This window comes from Hyla sarda, chromosome 2 (genome assembly GCF_029499605.1).
Source record: "Hyla sarda isolate aHylSar1 chromosome 2, aHylSar1.hap1, whole genome shotgun sequence".
Lineage (NCBI taxonomy): Eukaryota > Metazoa > Chordata > Amphibia > Anura > Hylidae > Hyla > Hyla sarda.
The window spans coordinates 39,751,839-39,766,577 of record NC_079190.1 but is presented as its reverse complement, the minus strand read 5'-3'; the positions used below and the strand labels follow the sequence as shown (position 1 = coordinate 39,766,577).

General features: G+C 43.7%; 1 long non-coding RNA gene across 1 annotated transcript in view; it reads left to right on the top strand.

The window, feature by feature from the left end:
- The window catches only part of LOC130358399 (uncharacterized), a 61,961-nt gene extending 49,852 nt beyond the window's left edge, over nucleotides 1–12,109 (top strand). Inside the window, exon 4 of the long non-coding RNA XR_008889507.1 lies at nucleotides 11,543–12,109. This is a non-coding gene — a long non-coding RNA (uncharacterized LOC130358399). The remainder of the gene's footprint in view (nucleotides 1–11,542) is intronic.
- Nucleotides 12,110–14,739: the final 2,630 nt, after the last annotated feature.

Genomic DNA, 14,739 nt, shown 5'->3' with positions numbered 1-14,739 from the left:
AAGGTCTGGGAGCCGTCCTATCCCAGGTCCAGGGTGGACAAGAGCAAGTAACCTGCAAGGAGCAGGGAAGAACAATGCTAATTACAGCTCATTCAAGTTGGAACTTCTTGCCCTGGTCTGGGCAGTGACCGAAAAGTTTAAAGACTATTTGGCCGCCACACCATTCACTGTCTACACGGATAATAACCCATTAGCCCACCTGAACACTGCCAAGTTGGGTGCCATTGAAAAGCAAGGGGTTCAAGATTGGCCCATCACAGCTTCACTATCAAGTACAGAAGCAGCAAGTCAAACGTTAATACCAATGCATCTCGAATGACCCCCGGCGAAGAGCCACCTGTCGAAGACCTGTGGGAAGACGTGGAGATGCCCCATTTTATCAACGGTTTGTGAACCAGAATGTGGTGACCGCACTGATGGACAGTGAAGACCCTTCAAGATGAAAGTCGGGTCATGGGGGATCTGTTGGACTACCTTCTGGCAAAAAAGGTACCAACCCATCTACACCGGGCCCACTGTGATTATGAGCTGAAACGTCTGTTGCGTCAGAGGAAGCAACTGTTTGTACACAAAGGACTATTGTACCGAAATTCTTTGGATCCGGTATATGGTGATCGACTCAATCAGATTCTGGTTCCCCTAAGATAAGATTTATGGTCCTCAACGCATATCATGATCAGCCAGGACACTTTGGAGTCCACAAGATTGAAGCTACTGTCAGGCGAAGATTCTATTGGATCGGAATGTGGAGTGACAATGAGAAACAGTGCAGTGAATGTGCTGTCTGTAACGTCACAAAGAATGTAAGCAAGGACTCCATTCCATCCAGAGTGAAAGGCCCAACCAGTTGGTTGCGCTAGACCATGTCAAATTGTCTCCAACCCGGTCCAGGTATACTTATGTTTTCACCATGGTGGATCATTATTCTAATCACAATCATCTATCGATTTGCCCATGTTTTCTCCAAATCAGCCTGCGATCTTCTGTATCTCACCAACCCCGGGGCTGGTTCAACCCACACTAGTCTCCACGCCAGTCCCAGTCTTGTCACTGTTGGCTCTGGCTATACACCAGCCTCCAGGATGCCAACCCTGTCTCCAGCCTCTCTAGCACAGCTGCCAGCAACTCTGGATCCAGCCATTCTTGAACGAATATCAGCTCCTGAGTTCGCTGAGGAAGAGCAAGCTGCAACGCCAGAAGTCCCAAGAGCTCCAGAAACCTCAAGAGTTCCAGATTCTCCAGAGGTGGTGTTGCGCAGATCGCAAAGGTTGACGCAGGGACAAATACCAGCTAGGTACAAACAATAAGTTGCAGTACAATGTATAAAGTTGTACAACATATAGTCCAATCTAGTCAATTCACACATAACTAATTTAGTGATGTACATAGAGCTTGGATATAGACTGGTCACATGTAGTAGCTAGTTAGGACTTTAGCCAGGATGTATATTGTCAGTCCACAATTGTCTTGTCCTGTCCACGTGTGCGGGGAGCTCTACTGGCCAGAGGGTTCCCCTGAGATATAAATAAAGCATGTATAGAGACAGAGTTGCTGTATACAAAGGTAACATTGTTGTATGGTGTAAAACGTGTATAGAGTTCTGGGGAGGAGTAGCAGCCCAATCCACAACAAATGTGTTTAAGTATGTTTAATTGTCTTAAGAATGCAGTTACAAGGGTAATAAACACATGTTTATGTCCCATTATCACATGGAGCATGTATGGACATTTTCACAAAGGGCTACATAGACTCATCCCCAGTTATGTTTTCATGTTCAGACCTGTGAAGGACATTCAACAATAATGCCCCAGGAACTCTCATCACCATGCCCCAGTGGCCACCTCCAGTTGTCCGCCCTCCAGGACTGGGTGCCAAGGACGGCTGTGACGGCTGAGGGGGAGTTTGTGGTGGCCCAGTACAGGAGTTGTGCCCCGTACCCTTGCTGCCCGGTCAGGCAGCCCCATTACAGTGTCCCCTGGGTCCCCTTACACCTGTCCCCTTATGTACATATTGTTTTCCATGTGTTATACTGTATAGTGAATATAGAAAGAGAGGTTAACATGTGATCACCAGTTGTCTTGTGAGTGTAACCCAGGAGTTATCAGTGACCATGTGACTTAAGGGTGATCTATGGGACCCCACCAGAATCTCCCCTATAAAAGCCCTGGGAGAAGTCTCTTCTCTCTCTCTCTCTGCTGAGTTGCAGTGCAGTCAAGTTTTAGAGTGTGTCTGGAGTCCATAGGAGGCCTCAATTCAGTCCAGCAGCCACAATTCTACAAGTAAGCTACAACCACAGCATTTTCAGTCACAGTCATCTATTGTCAAGTCAGAGAATTGTCAAAATCTACTGCAAGTAGCAGCAAGCCCTTAAGGTCTCTGAAGTCACTGGTCACCTCCGTGGGCCTGGCTGAACTGTATAGATTGTACCATCTGTCACTCAGGAAAGCTACCATTGTCTGTAACTTGGCGTCAAAATCATTATTGCCCCCGTGCCTAGCCCAGGATCCAGCGGTATACCTTCGGGTGGTACTGAGGATTAACCACGCCCTGACGTCACAAATACAAAGGGTTAATGCCGTCTGCCCCTAAGGTAATTCCATATGCCCTGCATCTCAGACCTTCTTCCACACATACACACATCTATCATACATACACACATAATACAAACATTGAATAGCCGGGATGTATATTGTCATACAAACACACACATCCTACACACACATCATACATACATACATGCACACATCCTACATACACACATCACACATTGTTGTGTTCCGCGCTTCGACCGCACACGCTGGCCGTGAGCGCATGGCCCCGTTTACCCCTGCTGCTGGCGGGGCTGGGATTCACATCGCGGGACGTTTCCACATGCGAATCCCAGCCCGTCACTCACCTAGTGCTCCTTCTGCCTCCTCCTCTGTCTCTCTGCTCTGGTGCGCGTGTCCCTGTCCCCATAGGGCACGCTTGCCGGAGTTCGGAATTGCCTTGCCGTGTTTCTAACCCTTAGTTCTGTGACCTGACCTTGCTCATTTGCCGTCTGCATTCTGACCTCCTGCTACATCCCTGACTACGCATCTGTGCCGCCTGCCCTGACCTTCTGCTATCCTGACTACGAGTTGCTATATCCTACCTGTGCCTCGTATCATCTCAGCAGCCTGTGTGGCCGAGTTTTACACACATATACACACATCATACATTCTCACCATCTCCCATACACACACACACATCGTCCTTGGCCCTCTCATTTGCATCCGCAAAAGTGGAAATCAGCGCCGCAGATCAGGTCTCGGGATACAGCCCAGAGGCTGCGCTCATAGCTAGGCCACACTGACTCCTTCCCCCGCAACTAAGTATGCCAGCAACTGCAGACAGGGGAACCTTAGGGGCTAGGATCAGATGCAGGGCCTGCACGGGGCACGTCGGCACATCTGCTCCCATCAGCCACTGCAATGCCAGAGGAAGCAGATGGCCTGTGCCATCGCAGTGCCACCTGAGGGCACCGGGGTGGGGGTCCCAGGGTAATGGGGGAAGTGGGGCTGGGGGTGAATTCAATGGGGGACGACGGCTGCTGAGGGTGGGGTTTTGCTATGGTCATGGTTAGTAGTTGCAATGGTGATCTGAATCCCCTGCCAGTGGCTGGGAATTCAGATTTTTCTGTATCCCCCCCCCCCCCTACAGGGGAGAAAACTACCTACAGGCAGGTCCTACCTACAGGGAAGCAAACTACCTACAGAGGGAAAGCTACCTACAGGGGAAAACTACCTACAGGCAAGTCCTACCTACAGGGAGCAAGCTACCTACAGGGGAAAACTAAGGAAAACTAACTACAGGCAGGTCCTACCTACAGGGGGAAAACTACTTACAAGGGGTTCTACCTACAGGGGGCAAACTACCTTTAGGTGGCCCCTTAAAGATCATCATATCAGTGAGATAAAAAATAGCCATTTGCTGCCCAACCAATCTCCTTATTACTTTCATTTATGAGAATGAGAGAACACCTTCTTCTCCACACGGAACAGATTGCAAACTGGAACAATTTGTGACAGAGGTGACCCGGGAAAGATGAATGGCATCGCAAGAAGCACAATTTTCTCAATGGATTAAGTGAATCAGATAAAGTAAAGAAATTACAAAAAATAAAAAGATCTAATGGAAAAAACAGGATGACCAAAACTGACAGTGTTTGCCCAGATGATATTTGGGAAACCACAAAATATCTCCATGTGTACAGATGGATTATACTCTGAGGTCAGCGGCAGTACATGGACATTTGAGAGAAACCACAATTTTGTCCTATAATCAGAGGACTGAACAGCTCCATATGTTTTGGATCGGGGAAGCGATACTAGAAATTGCTCACTCTGCTACTATTTAGTATTAGGATGTCCAAGTTCTCACGGATAAAACTTTTATCCCTGCCATTTCCTATATCGAAATAACTGCAGCCTTGGTAGCAATAATACTTGCAATGGGCTCCAGTAGCCAGCTGATGCATCCATCAAGAGTTAACCCTCAAAAAATAAATTTTCCCCTATCAACACGCTAGGTGAAAAGCATCTAATCGTGAAGGGGGGTTCGACCGCTATGACCATCTGTGATCTCCAGAATCCTGCCACGGCTCTCTCATCTGTATGAAGCAGTATACAGGAGGTATAGGAAGTGGTGGAACAAAGGTTATTTTTTCATTCTATACCAAAAATATTTTTTGAACGCTTCTTAATTCTTTCAATAGTACGTTAAATAGTGCCATTAAAAAACTAAATATTGTTCTGCAAGAACATTATGCCCAAAAATGTGTGTTTAGTAAGGAATTGCTTATCAAAGTCTATATATATATATATATATATATATATATATATATATATATGATCTTACTGCTGACATTGCATATCAGAGCAAAAAACAAGCCATAAGATGGAAAGTACTGCCTGTAAAGCTCAGAGAAAGAATTGTTTGGAGGCATAGATCTGGAGAAGGGGACAAAGACATTTCTGCTGCACTGAAAGTTCCCAGGAGCACAGTGGCCTCCATAATTCTTACATGGAAGAAGTTTGGAACAATCAAAACTCTTCATAAAAATTTCCTTCACACCAAAACTAATTCATCAAGGGAGAAGGGCATTGGTAAGAGAAGTGATCAAGAACCCAATGGTCATTCTTCTCTGACCAGAGAGAAGCCTCTCCTCAGTAACTGTGAGAAACAACATTCTTTGGTCTGAGGAAACCAAGATTGAACTTTTTGGTCTCAAGTCTAAGAATCATGTCTAGAAACCAGAGACTGCTTTTCCTGCCCAATACCATCCCTACAGTGAAGCATGGCAGGGGCACCATCATGCTGTAGGATTGTTTTTCAGCGCCTGTGACAGGGAGACTGGTCAGGGTTAAAGGGGTATTCCAGGAAAAAACTTTTTTTAATATATCAACTGGCTCCAGAAAGTTAAACAGATTTGTAAATTACTTCTATAAAAAAATCTTAATCCTTTCAGTACTTATGAGCTTCTGAAGTTAAGGTTGTTCTTTTCTGTCTAAATCCTCTCTGATGACACCTGTCTCGGGAAACGCCCAGTTTAGAAGCAAATCCCCATAGTAAACCTCTTCTAAACTGGGCGTTTCCCGAGACATGTGTCATCAGAGAGGATTTAGACAGAAAAGAACAACCTTAACTTCAGAAGCTGAAAGTAAGTAAGTACTGAAAGGATTAAGATTTTTTAATAGAAGTAATTTACAAATCTGTTTAACTTTCTGGAGCCAGTTGATATATATATAAACGTTTTTTCCTGGAATACCCCTTTAAAGGAAAGCTAAATGGAGCAAAGTAGAGAAATATTCTTAATGAAACCTGATCTAAAGCGCTCTGGACCTCAGACTGGACGGAAGATTTACCTTGTAACAAGACAATGACCCCAAGTCCGTGTTTCCCAATCAGGGTGCCTACAGCTGTTGCAAAACTAGTTGTGCAACAGCTGGAGGCACCCTGGTTGGGAAACACTGCCCTTAGTACACAGCTAAGACAACACAGAAGCGGCTCAGGGACAACTCTGTGAATGTCCTTGAGTGGCCCAGCCAGAGCCCTGACCGTATTGAACATCTCTGGAAAGACCTAAAAATGGCGTCTGTCGATGGTCCCCATCAAACCTGACAGAGCTTGAGAGGAAAAATGGCAAAAAGTCCACGAACGCAGGTGTGGAAACCTTGTGGCCTCATCCCTGGAGGGGGTGCTTATGTAAATACAATATTTTTTTTTTTATTATTTCAATAAACTAGCAAACATTTCTAGCATTCTGTTTTCACTTTGTCATTTACATTTTAATTGTAGCACAAGGCCGTACCAAACTTTCCGATTGGAGTACAGTATAAGCGACATGTTTTTGTTTGTGGCCACCAAGTGGATGTTTTGTGCATTGCAGCCTTTTGGTAGCATTTTGCCATGTTGTACTGAAATTTTATATTGAAGAATTGGCTTCCCTGAAGTATTTATGTGGTGCAGGACAACTGGTACCCCCTGTGATCTCCTACATGGCACCCCAGTTTTCTGCAGGGAAGGAGCTGTGTCGGCAATGGCAGGAAGTTGTGAAAAACACACATGGGAAAGGTGAAGACACACTATTTCTGTATCTCGGCCTGTCCCATAGAGATACTTGAAGGGAGTATGTTGTCCCCCGCTTCAAGTAGGGGACGACAGTCTCCTTGCACAGAGCCGAAATCACCACGTGCACTAGGAGAGCGAAGCGTAGGGCTGGGCAGTATCCCGGTTCATACCGAATACAGAAATTTTTGTGCTGCACGATATCAATTTTAACCCATACCACAATACCGGTTTGGCCCCTCCCCCTCGGGAATGAATGAATTATCAGCCCAGCGCTTCCCCATCCGGGAACTAATCATATGTGACCCGCGAGTGCGGTTCTCCATCGTCGTCCCCCCCCCCCCCCCCCAATTATTAGCCCAGCGCTGCGCTGTCCCCATCGGGGGTACTACTCACATATGTCACCTGAAAGCGCTACCCTCCTTGTCCTCCTGGTTGTTGTGGCCGCCGGCGCTGACACTCTATACCAGTGGTCTTCAACCTCCAGATGTTGCAAAACTTCAACTCCCAGCATGCCCGGACAGCCGTTGGCTGTCCGGGCATGCTGGGAATTGTAGTTTTGCAACATCTGTAGGCCCGCAGGTTGCAGACCACTGCTCTATACTGTATCCCTATGCCCGGGCTACAAAAGGTAAACAAAATAAACTTTAACTCACCTTCCCCGTCGGTCCGGATCAGCTTCCTAGGGAATGGAACGTCGGAGAGCCTTCAGCCTATCACCAGCCGCAGCGATGTTCCGCCTCGGCCGGTGATAGGCTGAGCCCACTGCTATGTAAGAAGCTGGCTTCTTACATGACAGTGGGCTCAGCCTATCACCGGCCGAGGCATAACATCGCTGCGGCTGGTGATAGGCTGACGGCTTTCCGGCGTTCCCATCCCCAGGAAGAGCGTAAGGCCAATGTAGGAACATGCGTTAAAGTTTATTTTTGTTTACCTTTTGCAGCCCGGGCATAGGGATACAGTATAGAGTGTGTCAGCGCCGGCGGCAGCAACAAACAGGAGGATGAGGAGAGCAGCGCTTGCGGGTGACGTGAGTAGTACCCCGATGGGAACAGCACAGCGCTGGGCTAATAATTTTTTTGGGGGGGATACCGTTATATACCGTGGAACCCCGTAAGTTACAAAAATACCGCGATACACATATTTGGCCATACCGCCCAGCCCTAGCGAGGCGCTATGCAGGAGATCGCGGGGGGTCCCAGCAGTTGGACCCCTGCGATCCGACAATTATCTCCTATCCTTTGGATGGGGATAAGGTGTCCTGCACCAGATAAATTCTTTAACCAAAGAAAGTTAATGGTGGACGCATCTGTACATGTGGCCGCACAAACAATCTAATATTCTGCTTTTATTGGAACAATATTTCTGTAATTTCAGTAGAAGCAGAAATGTTTTCATTAGGATCGAAATTATTTTTTCAACTTTAGAAATCACTCAGAAATCTCCCAAGTACCATTTACATAGTACTCCACAATCAGTGAAATAAAGGCTTCTCTTGTAGTCGATCGCTGGTATAATGGATGAGTTACAGAAGCCTCCAAGTCCTTTGATATCTTATAAAAGTCGTTTTTAGGACATGTCCTGTAAACAGAAAACTATGATAGGGATATAAGATTCCCTGCATTAGCACAGAGTGGGAATATTGTGCAATTTTTTTGCTCAGGCTACATTCAATTTATTTATTTTTTTGCGTAAAGTTGGAGTTTGCACAACATTTTTGCACAAAGATGGGTTTTCTAAAAGAAGAAGAAAAAATCTGCGCAATTTTGGCACTCTGCGCTGGTACAGAGAATAATAAATTCCCCCATATGACTTTTATGAGTTCTGCACCAGTTTGCCATTTGATGGAAATGGTAATTTTTAACCCAGAGACAAAGATATTATCTGGAACTTTTTGCCTGACAAAGCATTAAAGTGACACTAAACCTTGAAAGAAAAAAAAAGTATTCAGGAGATAAGCGGCACACACTGTCTGTGTGCAGGATCCTTTTGTCTTCAATGGGATCCTGCTGCACTGTGCACACTGCACAATTTTCATGCCCCTCTGATGAAGCGCCCAACAGTGAAATGTGCGCTGGGATAGGTATACATGGATCTGGCCCTAAAATGGCATATACATGTATTGTGTGTTTTCTCAAACTGCTTGTTTCTTTTTTGCATTGCTTGCTGTTGTTTTATTTATCTGTAGTGTAGTTATCAATGGACATTCCATAGTGTGAATGTACCCTGAGGTGTAGCCGGGATGGGGCTTAATGTTTTATGTCTCCTTTTGCAAATAGAGCTGTGGAATGGGTGTTCTCCTGCAGCCAGTTGTGAAGAGGAGGAGCCAATCAAATAGAATAGATTTGTTCATATGAGGGGTGTTACTAGGATCTATAAAAAAAATAAAATGCGTGGTGTCCCAGCACCAAAGGCTGTCCTGGATCTCCTTAGGCAAGCCTGCTGCTCCTGTGTTGGGCCCACTGTTCTATTGTTTAATTTGTTTATGCACTTTGCTGTATTGACAGTATTATGTTATCTGTGTACTTTTCCCTTAAGAAGAGAGATGCAGAGTAACCAGGTGACCCTGTTACCCAATGGGAACCCCAAATTGCCCTGTATATAGTGCAGGGGGGGAGGAGCTGCCCCAGTTGAGTGAGTGAGTCTAGTAACTGCTGTGTGCAGAGCTCTATGTGAGCTACAGTTTGGAAAGGAGGTGGAAGAAGTGTGAGGTGATTCCATGGGAAGCCTAAGGAGAAGCTTTTAATCAAATCAGCCCCGCCGTTCTGCAAGTGTTCCCCATACAGAAGTTGGTGAGCCATACCCTGGCGGTGTCCGAAATTGGACCTTTGCAGCACCCTAGACAGCATGGGATATCTCTTAATCTCCAAGTCTCAAGTTTCCAGTCTATCTAATGGGTGAAAAGCACCATATGTCCCAGCAAGTTAACAGGGGTCCCAAGGGTTACACTGCATTTTTTCTACTCGGCTCCATACTGCGAGTGTTGTACCATCTACTCCTGCCTCCATAAAAGTCAGTTATCCGTAACCTGGCATTGGTGTGTTAATTGCCCCTGGGCCTGGCCCAGGAGACGCTTTCTCCACCACAGACCGTGTATAGGATAACGGTGCCCTTGCATTACGACCTGACAAGTATAACTTGCACCCCCCGTGTCACCACACCTAGATGCACTTCCTCATTAATATTCTCTAATATTCTTTTATCATAAAACCTGTACCCATTGAAATGCTAGCCTTGCCCCAAATTGTTTCTTTATACAACAGCAAAACTTTGCCTAATACAGTCCTGCACTTACTAGCAATATACAAATAATCACTCCACAACCTGGCCACATATACAGGATCTACATCAAATACTGATACAACCAATACCAACAACCCCCCCCCCCCCCACACACACACACACACTACGGTGGAGATACCAATGTCCCCTGTGTCCCCATATAGTTATAGTGTCCCCTGTGCTCCAATATAGTAATAATGTCCCCTGTGCCTTAACAGAAATTTTTTTGATAAGAATAATACTCAGATTCCCAGGCAAGCGCAATGACATCGGAAACCCAGCAGCTCAAAGACAGCAGACTACTATTACAGGTTTGGTCATTATCTCTCTGTTACTGTTACTTTCAGTGGCACTGTTGAGTTGTGGCCTGAAGAAGTCCTCATGGCGATCTTGGCCAGACAAAGAAAAAAGGGAGAGTTAATCAACGGAAATGCCCTCTGAGTCCAGATCTTTCTTGATGAGGCTGATCCAAACCACATTCATGTAAAAATGGAGTCCTTTATGTGAAATATGATGTCCTGATTTTATTTTATAACTTGAAAAAACTATATGTACACTGGCACTGTACTGGCCCTCTAATGTTGCTATATACGGCTGCTGGAACCCTAATAATCAGAAACACAAAGAAAATAAAAGAAATTATAGAAATAAAAGACAATGGAGGAGATTTATCAAAACCTGTGCCGAGGAAAAGTTGCCCAGTTGCCCATAGCAACCAATCAGATCTTTTCTTTCATTTTTTACAAGGCCTCTGCAAAATAAATAAGCGATCTGACTGGTTGCAATGAGAAAATGGACAACTTTTCCTTTGCACAGGTTTTGATAAATCTCCCCCTATATCTGTGGATCATATAATGGAGTATATAAGCCTATACTACCAATGACTTCCATTTAACCCATGACCTTCATGACCCAGCAATTTTTTATTTTTTGTTGGCTAACATTTTTTGCTCCTCACATTCTGAGACCCATAACTTTTTTATTTTACCATTGACAAATTTGTATTAGGGCTTCTTATTTGAGGGAAACATTGTACTTTTCATTGGCATGCTTTATTTTATCATATAATGTATCACGGAGCCAGAAAAAAATATATATGTAAGGCAAAATTCTAAAATATATGGAATTGTGCACTTTTGTGGGGCAATACTTTTTTGTTTTAGAGGCTAAAATGACTTTAAAAGCCTAAAATCCTGAGAGGGTACATGGAAGTTGTTGAGTACAGTACAGACACTTTGGGCTATAACTCACTAAAATGACACTTTTTTATATGCAGTATGACTATAGACCTCGGGTGGTTTGCTTGCCCAGAACATATCTCCGAGGATTAGTGCTTTCATCTCCATTTCTCGACCCTTTTTTAAGATTTCCTTTATTGCTAGGTTTTGGTAAATTATTCATTGGACAACAAGAATTATTTGATTTTGACCGAACAACAGATTTCAAAAAGTGCATTTCTTTTGGATATTAAAATCATAAATATCATTGAATCTATTGCTTCCTGGGGGCTTATTGTACCTGAGAAGAAATCAAGGTCGTGTTATGTGTTATTAAAAACCATACGTTATGTCACCACAGTATGGAAACATAGGAGTGTAGAAGGGACGGGAGCCGACTGTGATGAAGTGGGAATCAATATTCTTCATCTTTGGTCTTCTCCTTTTTCTTGCAGTGAACTCCTCTTATTTTCCGGAAATTGGAAATAGATGGATTGAGTAGAAGAATAGTGGCACAGGAGTGCTAGGGACATTTTTTATAATAATGGGCATGTATCCACCATCAGCGGCAGAAGCCACCCAACAACTATCATCGGGAAGAGAAGAGTGCATGTTCCCTTAAGAGGCCAGGAGTGGTTACTAGCAGTTCCTGTAGCTACAGAGGAAGAGGCAATTCAGGAGAACCCCAGCATTTGCAGCCTACAGGGAGATGCTCCAGTCCGGGAGGAGCCTGGTCAGACTAAAGCACAAGTGGGATCACTGCTGGGAGGAGTATGCAGAACAGTCTGGACTGCCAGGAGTACAAGGGCACCTGTTGGAGGATGGCCCTGACAGTCAATGACTTACCTAGACACTCACCATCACTAGTCATATAGCTCCATTTATTTCATTCCAGCACAGCTTCATCTATGAGTTTTACTGCTCTTATTTGTTCAAGTGATCACCAGTCTAACTTTCACAAATCACTCTTGGGCCTGGGTCAGATGACTTCTTGCGAACCACATCGTCACCAACCAGATCCCTTCCTGTTAGCTCCCACACCCCTGCCCCCCCTCCCCCAACTTGTGTTTTTTTATCATGATTTCCCCAACATTGAGGCAAAAATGTTTATATTTTACCACAATTGCGCAAACCATGGTAAAAATAAGTAATTTTGAAAAATCGCTGCAAAAATGCTAAGAATGAGTGAAAATGCAGTAATAACTCATGATATGAACTATCCTCAACTCATTTTTAAGTCTAATTACTTCAGATAATTTGATGACCAGGTGCAGGGATCAATTACCCCACCCTCAGTCAGAAGATTCATGGGAAATGTATGCAGCATTGCAGACTCACTATAATAAGGGAATTTTTTGTGACAGCACAGTTAGGTCTCGTGCACATGGTTCTGTTATTGCACCTATACAAGTATATGGACCCTTACAAAATTTCCATATGCATCTGATTTCATACAGAGGCTTACAGAGATTTTTTTTTTAATCAGATTTTGTACAAATTTTGCAGAAAAAAATTGTATGGTCTATTGGATTTTATTTACCCAGGATTCCAAATCGCTTTTATAAACATGATTTTACACAAATTAGGTATCATCCAAAAGGAAAGAAGTTTGATATCGGGTGCCATTTATTGGAGATCACTTACAATTGGAGGATGGAAGCTACTTTGCTTATTGTTTTCCCAGAAAGCATTGTTTGGACTTTAAGCTAAAGTCAGATTGATTGTCTTTCAAGGAGACATTTTACTCCCTTAGTTAAAAACTGGGCAATGTCAAATACAAACACTTTTGATATGTTGTAAATCTTGGCAAAACATTAAAGATGTTATCCACCATGAGGGGATTTTAGTACATACCTGGCAGGCAGTAATTGACATGCTTAGGAAGGATCGGCGCTTGTCTTGGGGCTAAATGGCTATGTTGTGAGATTACCATAACACTGTGGCTAGCTTTTTGTGGACTGGCATTTCCTTTTTGAGTTTTCTTCTTTGCCTACAAATCCCATAATTCCATTTTCCTCCCTCCCACACATCAGCCACCCCACCCATTGAAACGTAAATGAGCTGCATCCATTCAAAAGACCTGTGGTTTTCAATCAGGGTGCCTACAGCTGTTGCATTAGTTGCAGATTGATCTCTCTCCCACCAAGCGATCCCTCCACCCATTGAAGCAGACAGGCTCCCTGTCATCAGCTGACTAGTGAGGTCAGGTCTTGGCCGGATTGCAACCTGGGAAAAATCTGAGACAACAGTCATTTTGTATGCTGTTAAAAATAAATGTTGGGGTTAAAATCCCAGAAGAATTGTGATAAAACTGTCACACACAGGTACAGACACTATATTATGAACTACACTAACTTTACAGCTCCTGTAGCATAATGAAATTTAAAAAAAAATTCCTGGAATACCCCTTTAACCTTTCTAAAATTCTTCATAAGAAATTTTTTATTCCTTTTTTATAGGATTTAGTGCTTATAAAAATAAATTAAAAAAACACCCCATAACCATCCAGAACATAATCCTGTCTGGCTGCAGCATCGTCTTTGTCCCAGCTGAAGCACAGGCAGGGACAAATTCCAGGAAGTGAGGGCGGGACTAGCACTCCTCTGTTTTCACTCCTGTCCTATCAGACTGCAGGACACAGTAGATATATAGATCAGCTCACCCTTCCTATACGGATGGTGTTTGAGGCAGCATCAGCATTGTATGCGGCTGGAAGCTCGGAGGAAATCACTATAGCTGATTCTCCAAGTGTAGCAATATGAGGGAAAAATAGGGTATCTGGCTCCCAAGAAAAAATTGTTAAAAATCCAACTTTAATGAAAAATCGCATAAAAGCATAAAATATAGGTGGAAAAATTGTGAAAAATGAAAACATAAAAACACAAATGAAACGCCGACGCGTTTCGACTTATCAATAAGTCTTAGTCAATGCCATGACTAAGACTTATTGATAAGTTGAAACGTGTCAGAGTTTTGTTTGTGTTTTTATGTTTTCATTTTTCACCATTTTTCCACCTATATTTTGTGCTTTTATATGATTTTTCATTTAAGTTGGATTTTTAACTATTTTTTCTTGGGAGCCGGATATCCTGTTTTTCCCTGCTATCAAACTGCAGCATGAGAGCAGAGCAGCTTGCAGTGATTGGATGAAGAGACCCAGCACTCAGCACAGGAAGATGAGTCATGAAGAGTGAGCAACAGAAAGAAGAAATGTGAGAGAAATATAGGTACATCTGTACACGATCAGGATTAGCTACTGAATAACATAACTTTTTTTGTGGAATATAACAGGTACTCTTCAAACATAGAAGAGTTAACATGAAGAGAGAAGATCAGGAGACCAGAGGGAGGTGAACAGAAGCTTCAGGGGAATGGGGCTAGTTAAGTATGTTTTCTTTCAGTTTTTTTCCCAGCCCCATCGACATATTATATTATTTTCTGTAAATAGGCTGAAATATCCCTTTAAGGTCCAAATAAGACTCATACTCAGCACTGGCATCTGACAATATGCACCCTCAATTCAAAAAGCACTAGTTACCCAAAAATACTACCCAAATACTACATTTACAAGTTCCACAATCCAGGCCTGTTCATGGCAACATAACTTTACCATCAACGTGTTCACCCTTATTCTTCCATTTTAGACTATATT